Source organism: Nannospalax galili, unplaced genomic scaffold (assembly GCF_000622305.1).
Source record: "Nannospalax galili isolate Female #2095 unplaced genomic scaffold, S.galili_v1.0 scaffold252, whole genome shotgun sequence".
NCBI lineage: Eukaryota > Metazoa > Chordata > Mammalia > Rodentia > Spalacidae > Nannospalax > Nannospalax galili.
This window is the reverse complement of record NW_008333886.1, coordinates 3,925,049-3,934,902: the sequence shown is the minus strand read 5'-3', so window position 1 is coordinate 3,934,902 and position 9,854 is coordinate 3,925,049.

The following is a 9,854-nucleotide window of genomic DNA, read 5'->3' as shown; positions in this document are numbered from 1 at the left end:
TACATCTGTGTGTCTCTGTGTGTGAGCATGCTCACGTGTGTGTGTGCGTGTGTGCAGGTCAGAGGGCAATCTAAAGTGTTGTCTTTCAGCTGCCATCCACCTAATTGTTTGTTATTTTAAAAAATTTTATTGACTCAAGAATTTCATACAATGTGTTTTGATTATGTTCCAACCCCCTCCCCCATCTCCACCTGCACCTTTCCACCCCTCCAACTTCATGATTTCTGTTAGCATGTGAAAACCCCATCCATCTTATGCAACACATCTGCCAAGGAAGTCTTATCTCACTAGAATGTCAGTGATCTGTAATTCTTACACGTAGATGGGCCAAAGTGAGGGCCACTCCCTTTCCTTCTTACATGGTTTGGGGTCAGAATACACCCAGCTTTCTTAGAATGGAATTTTGTTTTCTGTTTCTCTTACTGCTTGGGATTGTCAAATAGGGATTTATGCTTGGTATTCTTCGTCATAGTCAGTTGTTGGTAGCCCAGGTACATGCAGGTTGCACTTTGGTTGTTTCTGGGCCTCACTCAGCACACGCACCCCACTATGGTCCAAGGTATTCTCCACCAGGTTGACTCCCACGGGGTTTTACTGTGGGTAAAAGCAGAAGCTGGGCCCTCACAGCAGGCAGCAGTCCAAGATTCTCTGAGTGGCAGTTGGCAGGTTTCACAGCTCCACAGGACAGCTTTACCCCAGCGTCCTCTCGCTTATTTTCTGTAATCTGTAGACTTCTTAGGTTCTTATTGCTGCTGAGGCTTGCAGCCAGATTTATTCATTTTATATGTATGAGTATTTTGCCTGCGTGTATGTTACGTGTACCACATTTTATGCAATGCCGCGAGGTCAGAAGAGGACATTGGATTCCCTGGAACTGGAGTTACAGATGTTGTGAGCTGCCGTGTGGGTGCTGGGAACCAAACCTGGGTCCTCTGCAAGAGCAGCCAGTGCTCTTAAGAGCTGAACCATCTCTCCAGCCTTATAGAACACTTGGAACTGTGCCTGATACATTGAACAAAAACTTGACTTGTGTGAAGCTGGCTTCTGGCTTTAGACTGGAAAATCTTTCCTCCACACAAATGGCCCTGGGTCATGTTCAGGAATGGCAGAGCATTCTTTACTTCTACTCAGAAAACTTGCAATGATTATGAAAATAATTAGTAAAAGTAGCAAAGGACAACTGAAATTGGTCAGTAGGACTATTAGAAGGAATGTGGCAAGTAACTGCCAGGCTCTGTTTCCTTAGTTGGGGAACTTTATACACCAGGGCACAGCTCAGTGTCACAACTGGAGAATCTGCCTTAGGCTGGAGAGATAGTAAAGTGTTTCCTTTTAAGCATGGGGACCTGAGTGGGACCCCCAGAATCCACATAAAACACCAGGCATGGTAGCATGAACTGGCAATCCCAGGGCTGGAGAGGCAGAGACAGGCAGATTGCTGGAGCTACCCGGTCATCTAGTCTCCCTAGTTGGCAAGTTCCAGGTGAGTAAAGGACCATACTGACTCTCCTTCCCCTAGCTCTTCCCTAACTCTTTAGGTAGCAGTGGGGGACCATGTGCCTGTTCCCATCCATGCTGGAATTTGGGCTGGCTTAGTCTTGTGCAGTCAACCACACCTGCTGTGAGTTCATAAGTGCAATGACGGTCATATCCAGAAAACACCACTTCACTCTAGTTCTCCCCAGCCTCTTGCAATCTCTTCACCCCCTCTTCCACATTCTTCCCTGAGATTGTAGGGATGGGGTATGATACAGACGAACCATTTATGACTGAGCACTCCACCCACACTTGTTCTCTGTACTTTGTCCAGTTGTGAGCCTCTGCATTAACCACTATCCACTGCCCAAGATGCTTCTCTGATGAGGACGGAGCAGCTCAGAATTCTTAGCTCTGGATCCCTATTGTCAATTCCTTGCTAACCTCACCCGTTAATTCACAGAAACCCCAACCCTGCTCTGTCCTTAGCTGATTTGTCACGTTCTGCTTTAGAACCCAGTCTCCCTCCTCTTTTCCTTTCCACTTAGCAATTCAAGGGGCAGTTCCACAAGCCATCCTCGGCTTTGCCCTCTGCACTGACTGCTGCACTCACGCCTTCCATCGTCCTCCAATCGGTCTGCTCTTTGTTTCCTCGGCAACTGCCCAGATCCCCCTATCCCCTTATCCTACTGGGAACCGGTGTAGCTGTCTTTGAATCCACCTTCCAGATTGTCTCAGAAACTGTCTTGAAATGCTATCTGAACATCTCAGCAGCTCCCCATGGCCTGAAGAAGAGGTCTGAGTATTTCTGCTTTGCATAGCAGGCCTTGAGATCTGATTCTGTCTGTCTCAGGGGACATTCCTAGCCCTCCCCCCTTTCTTCTCTTGGCACCTAGGCACTGAACCCACCGGTCTGTGCTATGCTGGTTGCCTTGCACACTTTCCTACCTAATCTACCAGAGCATCTACTTCATAGCTCTTCCAACCTCCATCCTCCTCTGAGTAGTCTCTGACCACTCTAAGGAATTCTTACCACTCATTCCGTGGTACCGCTGCCTCCCAGTATGTAAGCCCTATATAGCATGTCTCACATGGTTGCATTTGTTTGGTTAGGGGATTTCTTTTTCCTCCAAAGAGTGCTGCTGGCTCTTTGAGAGGGCCGTCTGCCTTGTTATGGTACTCGGAATGTCTAGCAACGTTCTCAGTGGAGGAATGATCCATCAAAAGTCCACTATTTGCAGTGTAGAACAGAACACATTCACGGCATTTTCAGTTACATTCTAAATCACAGTAGGGGCTGGAGGGATGACTCGTAGTTAAGAACCCTTGCTGCTCTTGCAGAAGACCCAGTTCTGTTCACAGTACCCACAAGGTGGCTGACAAGCCTGCAAGTTCAGTTCCAGGGGTGCTGATGATGCCCCCTTCTGGCCTCTGTGGGCATTGCATGAATGTGGTGCACTTAACATGCAGGCAAAACACTCATACACATAAAATATAAATAAATCTTTAAATTACTGTTCCATTAACATGGACTTCATGTCAACTGGGTTTTGTTAAGTAGAATTAGTGAATTATTATGATCATTCATACCATCATAAAAATCTGTGATTTAACTATAAATACATGTGAATAGAAAGCCAGACTGTAAGACAAGATTTCCGGTATCTCAGACTTTCCTCAGACTCACTACATAGCCAAGGAGGACCTTTAACTCCTGATGCTCCAGCTTTACCTCCTGAGTGCTGAGATTACAGGTGTGTGCCAGCACTCCCTGTGTATGTTGGCTGGAGATCAAACCCAGGGCTTCATGCATGTTAGGCAAACACTCTATCAACTGAGTTACATTTCCAATCCCTGTCTGATATATTCTTAAAATTTGAAAGTGTTCAAATCAAGTATGAGAAGTGAAATCAACCTTAGCACAAGTGTGACATGACACAAAGGCTTCTGTTGAGGAGCCTCAGAGTGGGCACTGCAAACACCCGTGAGGCTTAGTAATAAGCGAAGGCATTCGTTCACCTCAGGAACATCACTGCCTCATGAGGGAGTTTTCAAGGTGTATCCTGACGTTCTTTAACACTGTTTTCCCTCCCCCATGGCTCCTCCTCCCCCTGATTTTTTCCTCTCTTCTCCTCCAGCTCTATCTTCGTAAGACTCAAGAAAAATCACCGTGGCCATTAATTTTCCTTGAGTCTTCATGAAGCCCTCTGAAGGCTTTGTTCAAACAAAGTAGTGTCATCATGGTAACCAGATGTCCTTTTGTTACACTTTGATGTAGATGCCATTTTATTCATCGCAGTACTTCAGTCTTGCAGCCTGTCTAGGACCTTTCGGCAGCCTGGCCTCTAGTCTCACTGATCCCAACATTTTTCTGTATTTATGAATTGTTTAACTGTTAGAGGATGGGAGCTGATGAGCTAGTTCTCTCTCTGAAGAAGCCAACAACCAAGTAGGCAGAGGCTTGCCAGAGACTTCTCAATGTTCTTTCCTCAAAGTATTTCATAATCAACTTGGAAACTCCATAAAATGCATAGAATGGACAAGTGACCTAGAAGGGGTAGGGGGAGTTCCCACCGAGTCTACTGTGAGTTATATGGGTGGAGGGTATCACTTGTCCCTGAAGACGGAGGTGATGGACAGGAGTTTGGAAGAGGACAGCGGTATCATGAATTCTCTCACATTAAGACCAGACATTTGAACGGGGTGACTGTTGACTGGGCTGCTTGTTTCTAGGTTCTTAAGTGCAGAGAACTTAATCTTTCTTGAGGGGTATATAATATATAATCAGTCACTGTAGAAGTAACTGGTATACGCTTACCTCACCACCAACTAATGTCAGTATTGTGTTTTTAACATTATGCTATGATTTTACAAGATGTTATCATTGGGGAAAAGCTGAGATAAAATGTATGTAAGAGCTCTGTTTTTCTTGTGGCAATCCTCCTGATTCAGCCCCCTAAGAGGACAACAGGCATATGTTACCATGCCCAGCCTCTCTGTCTTTCTTATTTTTAGGTGCTTGGGACAAATCCAGGGCTTCACATATGCTAGGCAAGCTCCCCATCACTGACCTACATCTCCAGCTCTCTGTTGCTTATTACAACTGAATAGGACTCTATAGTAGCCTCAAAAAAAATAGGGACTGGAGAGATTTCCCAGTGGTTAGAGCACTTGCTGTTATTGCAGAGGACCTGGGTTTGGTTCTCAGAACCCATACAACCATTCACAACAGCCTATAACTCCAGTTCCAGGGATCCAACGTCCTCTTCCGACTTTTTTGGCAATGGCATGCACAAACAGACAAGCAGGCACATGCATATACACATAAATAAGGAATTTTTAAAAGTCAGTCAAGGGGCTGGAGAGATGACTCGGTAGTTGAGAGCACTGGATGCTCTTACAGAGGACCCAGGTTTGAATCCCAGCACTTACATGGTGGTAACAACCATCTGTAACTCCAGTTCCAAGGGATCCAACTCCCTCTTCTGACCTCTGTGGGAACTGCACACACATGATGTGCTTCTATACCTGCAGGCAAAACACTCATTCACATTAAATAAAAATAAGTAAAACCCAAAGTTCACTCACAATAACAGATGCAGGTAAAGTTATCCTGAAATAGCAGTCCTGGCTTGTCAGACTGGCAAACGTCCCAGTGTTTCACAGATATCATTGATGAGGCTGGGAAGAACCAGGTACTCTCATATACTGCTGGTAGCTTTAAAATGCCACCACTTTTACACAGTGGGACTTAGTAATGTTTCAGAAATTTTCTTAGGCTTGTATTACAAAGACATGTCTTTTTTTTTTTTTTGTCTTTTTGAGACAGGGTCTCCCTGTAGCCCCAGCTGGCCTAGAACTCACTATGTAGACCAGGCTGGCCTTGAACTCAGAGAGATCCACCAGCCACTGCCTCCCAAGTGCTGGGATTAAAGGTGTGTCTTTACAGAGATGAGAGTTTATCCATTGTGATGGTTCTCCACATTGCCAATTTGACTGGTTTTTAATCACCATGGAAATGCACCTTTGAGTGTGTCTATGAGGGTGTTTCCAGAAAGTTTTAACTGAGCAGAGAAGACCCACCCTGAATATAGGTGGCACCATCCAGTGAGCTAGGGCCCTGAACTGAGTATGTGCTGAGCACCAGCATTCATCTCTCTCTGCTTCCTGGCTGTGGATGCAAGTGTGACCACTGCCTCATCCTCCTGTGACTGTGCCTTCCATCATGATGGACCATACTCTCAAACTGTGAGACAAAATAAACCTGTCTTTCCTTAAGTTGCTTTTTCAGGCATTTTGTTACAGCAATGAGAAAAGTAACTAACATACTCATGCAGTCATTATTACAGCATTTATTTTCTTTCTTTTCCAAAAAGGAGATTGGCAGGATAAGCCGGAAGCTAATAAACATGATGATAGTATGTGGGGTGATGGCAGTGAGTGCAGGACCTGCTTAGAGTAGGGGATTTCTTTATACTTCTATGTAGCTATGGATTGAAACCATGTAACTGTTTCTACATTTCAAATACTAATTGAAAAAGCAAGCCCTGGCATTGATTTTAAACAAATTTCAGGTTGTATTTGGAGAAAGCATAACACGTTTGAGTTCACTATATCTTATGATTAGCCGTGGCAAATGTGAAGTCAGTTGTTTCTATTTGACTACTGTTCTTGTGCTCGTCAAAATGGCCCCGTGTTGCGTCTCCCCTCGTACATGGTCTTTTCCCCTTTCCCATTTGAGTTTTGCGTAGTTGCAGTTTCTTTCACATCTTTAGTGTGGGAAAGGCCACCTCTACCCTTCTGTGGTCCTATCTGTGAGCAGAAATCCTCCACTGTCTTTTTTTAGGGTATCTACCTGAAATATCTTTTCAAAAGCAGAGCTCTACCTACTTTGTAACCCTGGCCATAGCCGACTGGATGAGGGGTAGACCCCAGGCCAGAGAGAGTACAACTGTAGGCTAAATAGTCAGCTAGAGCTAGTCAGGTGGCATACATCTGTAATTCTAGCACTAGAGAGGCAGGCAGGAGGACTGCAAATTCAAGATTAGTCTGGGCTACATAGCAAGATCCTGTCTCAAAAAACCAAACACACAAGTAGCTGTCTCAGGAATTTGAAGGGACACAGGCTGAACCGGCTAGCTTTGGGTGGGGGACTGAGTTAGGACATTACACATGGGTCTGAGCCCAAATTTCTTTGTATGGACTGAGTGAATAGATAAGCAGGTCTACGTAGGAAAGTGAAGAGGACTCTCCTACAAATATAGTGGGCCCAGAGACAAAGACTTCTGAAAGATACATGTGAATCTTTAAATGAACCCCTTGTTACTCAAGCCATCTGGGCTATTTGTGTTTTCTTAAATTAAATGACCCCCCTAATTGACTTCATTTCTCTTTTAGAAAAGTTTTGGCTTCATTAAAAGCAGTTTTGATCAGCAAGGTAAGCTATTCCTAATTCAACATGGTCAAACCTATACAAATACAGCTTACTTACACACAATGAGGCATCTTTGAGGACAGGAATCACTTCTTTTTCCTCTATACCTGGTGTTTCTAATTGACATTCAGTGTTTCTTTTTTTATTATTTTTATTTTATGCGTATGAGTATATCGCCTACATGTATGTAAGTGCACCTGTGTTGTGCGATGCCCACAGAGGTCAGAAGAGGGCGTTGGTTCCCCTGGAACTGGATCGTTGTTAGCTGCCATGTGGGTGCTGGGAATCAAACCCAGGTCCTCTGCAAGAGCAGCCAGTGTTCTTAACTGCTGAGCCATCTCTCTAGTCCCACAGTATTTCTTTATGTGACTCTTTTGGCCTTTTCTATTGTTTTTAATTCCTTTTCTTGAAGACAACAGAATATAGATTCTCAGGGATAGAGCTTAATTTTTGTTGGGTTTGAGGAGATATATTCTGGAACAATCCCCAGAGATCTAGCCCTCACCATTTGGAATCTAAATTCTGAGAAGCTGATTTGGGGGCTACTCAGAGTTTGGGAGCTGTTTAAGTGGGTGATGCTCAAGTATGGTGGGACTTAGGGCCAGCTCACAAATAACCGAGGAGCTTTTAAAACTATCCCAGGCCCTCCTTTACTCATGGCTTCGTGTTCATGGTTTTAGTTACCCACAATCAGCTGCAGTTCCAAAATATTACATGGAAAATTCTGGAAATCGACAACTCAGAAATTTTAAATTACACACTATTCTAAGGATTATTTTAACATGGGCACTGCGATATGATGGGAGAGTAGGCTGGGCAGTGTGGAGACACTGGAGCAAAAGAGGGTTCATGTCCTGGGTGGGGTGGGGCAGGAAGCAGGATCCTGTCTCTCTTTCTAGGAAGGAATGCTGACAGTCCACAAGCCTAGCCATGAGGGACGCTGCCAAGTAGGCACAGCTGATCTCATGAAGATGGTGGCAGTTTGGCTCAGGGGATAGCATTTTTCAATAGAATTAATGTTTTAGACTTTAAATCCAAAGAAATCCAACAATTTATAAAGGTTTCACATATGTGTGCATTCACATACGCCACTGATTGCTTAAAGTGCAGTTTGAAGTATTTCATTTGCTTCTAAGGAAAAAAAAAGAATGTGGCATTGCTTATATGTAGTGTGCTTTTGTAAGGAAATAAAAGCTATCAAATGGCCTATTAGGAAAATGTGGAAGAAATAATCAAGTAGTTGTTTGTTAATAATGAATTTTTAGTAGCCACTTATCTAAAAATTTCTTTTAAAAGTCATTCTTGAGAGTGGCTGTAATTTCTTTTCACTCTGGGCCCTGAAGCTAGTGTTGTAATTACTAATCCCATTGGAGGAACAAATCGAATAGGAATCTTGAAACCAGGGCATGTAGTAGACATTCTGCATAGACAATGGGGCTTTTTACGCAGGAAGCGGTATACTTGAGCTAGCACCTGGCCCCGTGGGTAGGGTCGTACCCAAAAGACTGAACCCCAAACGAAGAAAAGCTTAGCTTTCTATACGCCAGGTACAGTTCTGTTTCCTCATCTCCTAGGTATGGCTATATGCTTTCCTGATTGGGTGTTTCAAGTCACAGGGTCCTGACAGGCAGAACTGTGGAATGCAGTCAGGCACAACCACTGGGCAGTCCTTTTTTTCCTGTTGTCTGTTCTCTCTGTCTCTGTCTCTGTCTCTCTGTCTCTGTCTCTCTCCTTTTTTCTTAACAAGGTCTTGTTATATAGCCCAAGATAACCTGAATTCATAATCCTTTTGCCTTAGCCATGCCTGCTCAATATAAATGGAATTTTCAACTCTCCACTGGGCAATTTTACCAGGCTGCCAGTACCCACCACTCAGTCCCTGAGCTACAGATCTGGGCTTCGGAAAACCCCAACTCCCTTGGCGGGTGTGCTGGATAGCTTTAGTGTCAACTTGACACACCTGGATTGAGGGAGCCTCTGTCGGGGAATTTCCTCTATTTGACTGGCCTGTGGCCATGTCTGAAGGGCATCTTCTTGATGAGTGATGTGGGAGGGGCCAGACCACTGGTAGATGGTGCCACCTCTGGGCAGGTGGGCCTGTGTTGCATAAGAAAGCAGGCTGGCAGGGGCCAGGGGAGCAAGCCAGTAAGCAGAGCTCCTCCATGGCCTGTGCTCCAGCTCCTGCATTCAGGTTCCTGCCCTGAGTTCCAACCTTGGGCTCCCTGATGAACTGCGACCTGGGTGATGTAAGCTGAATAAACTCTTTCCTCCCAAAGTTGGTAGTGGTCAGAGTATTTTGTCACAGCAATGAAGAAAAAACCAGGACAGTCCTGCCTTGGGACATTTAGCTTTGGCAAAGAATATCAATTTGTATAGAACATCCTTCCCAAACCTTGTATTATGGTTGGTTCCTCTGCCACATTCTAATTAAGCTTTACTGTCTCTTTCTTGGCATGATCCATAGCTAGGTGGCCCCTGCCTTGGTGCCCTGTCTCCTTGTCTTTCTGTCTTTCAGAACTGTCTGAAACCCACTTCTTGGCACCCTGTTCATGTGTGCCTAATAGTAGACCCGTCTTATAAGGACTAGGCAGAGCACTCAGATCTTGCTATTCAAGTTGTTTACTTAGGGACAGCTTCTCCTCTAGAATGTAAGCTGTGTAAGGGCAGGAAGCTTTGTCAGCCTGAGTCTATCCCCAGAGCCTACAACAGTGCCTGGTACAACATTTCCATTCAATGTGTAACAGATAAATTAACACCTTTATTTACTTATTTATTGTGGTGTTGGGTATTACACTCCGGGCTTCATGCACTGTAAGCTAGCACCCTAAAAATGTGATATACTCCTAGCCCAAATATTTTTCATATATATATATATATGAGACAAGATCTCCCCTTAGCCCTAGCTGGCCTGGAGCTCCCTATGTAGATCACGTTGGTCGCCGTC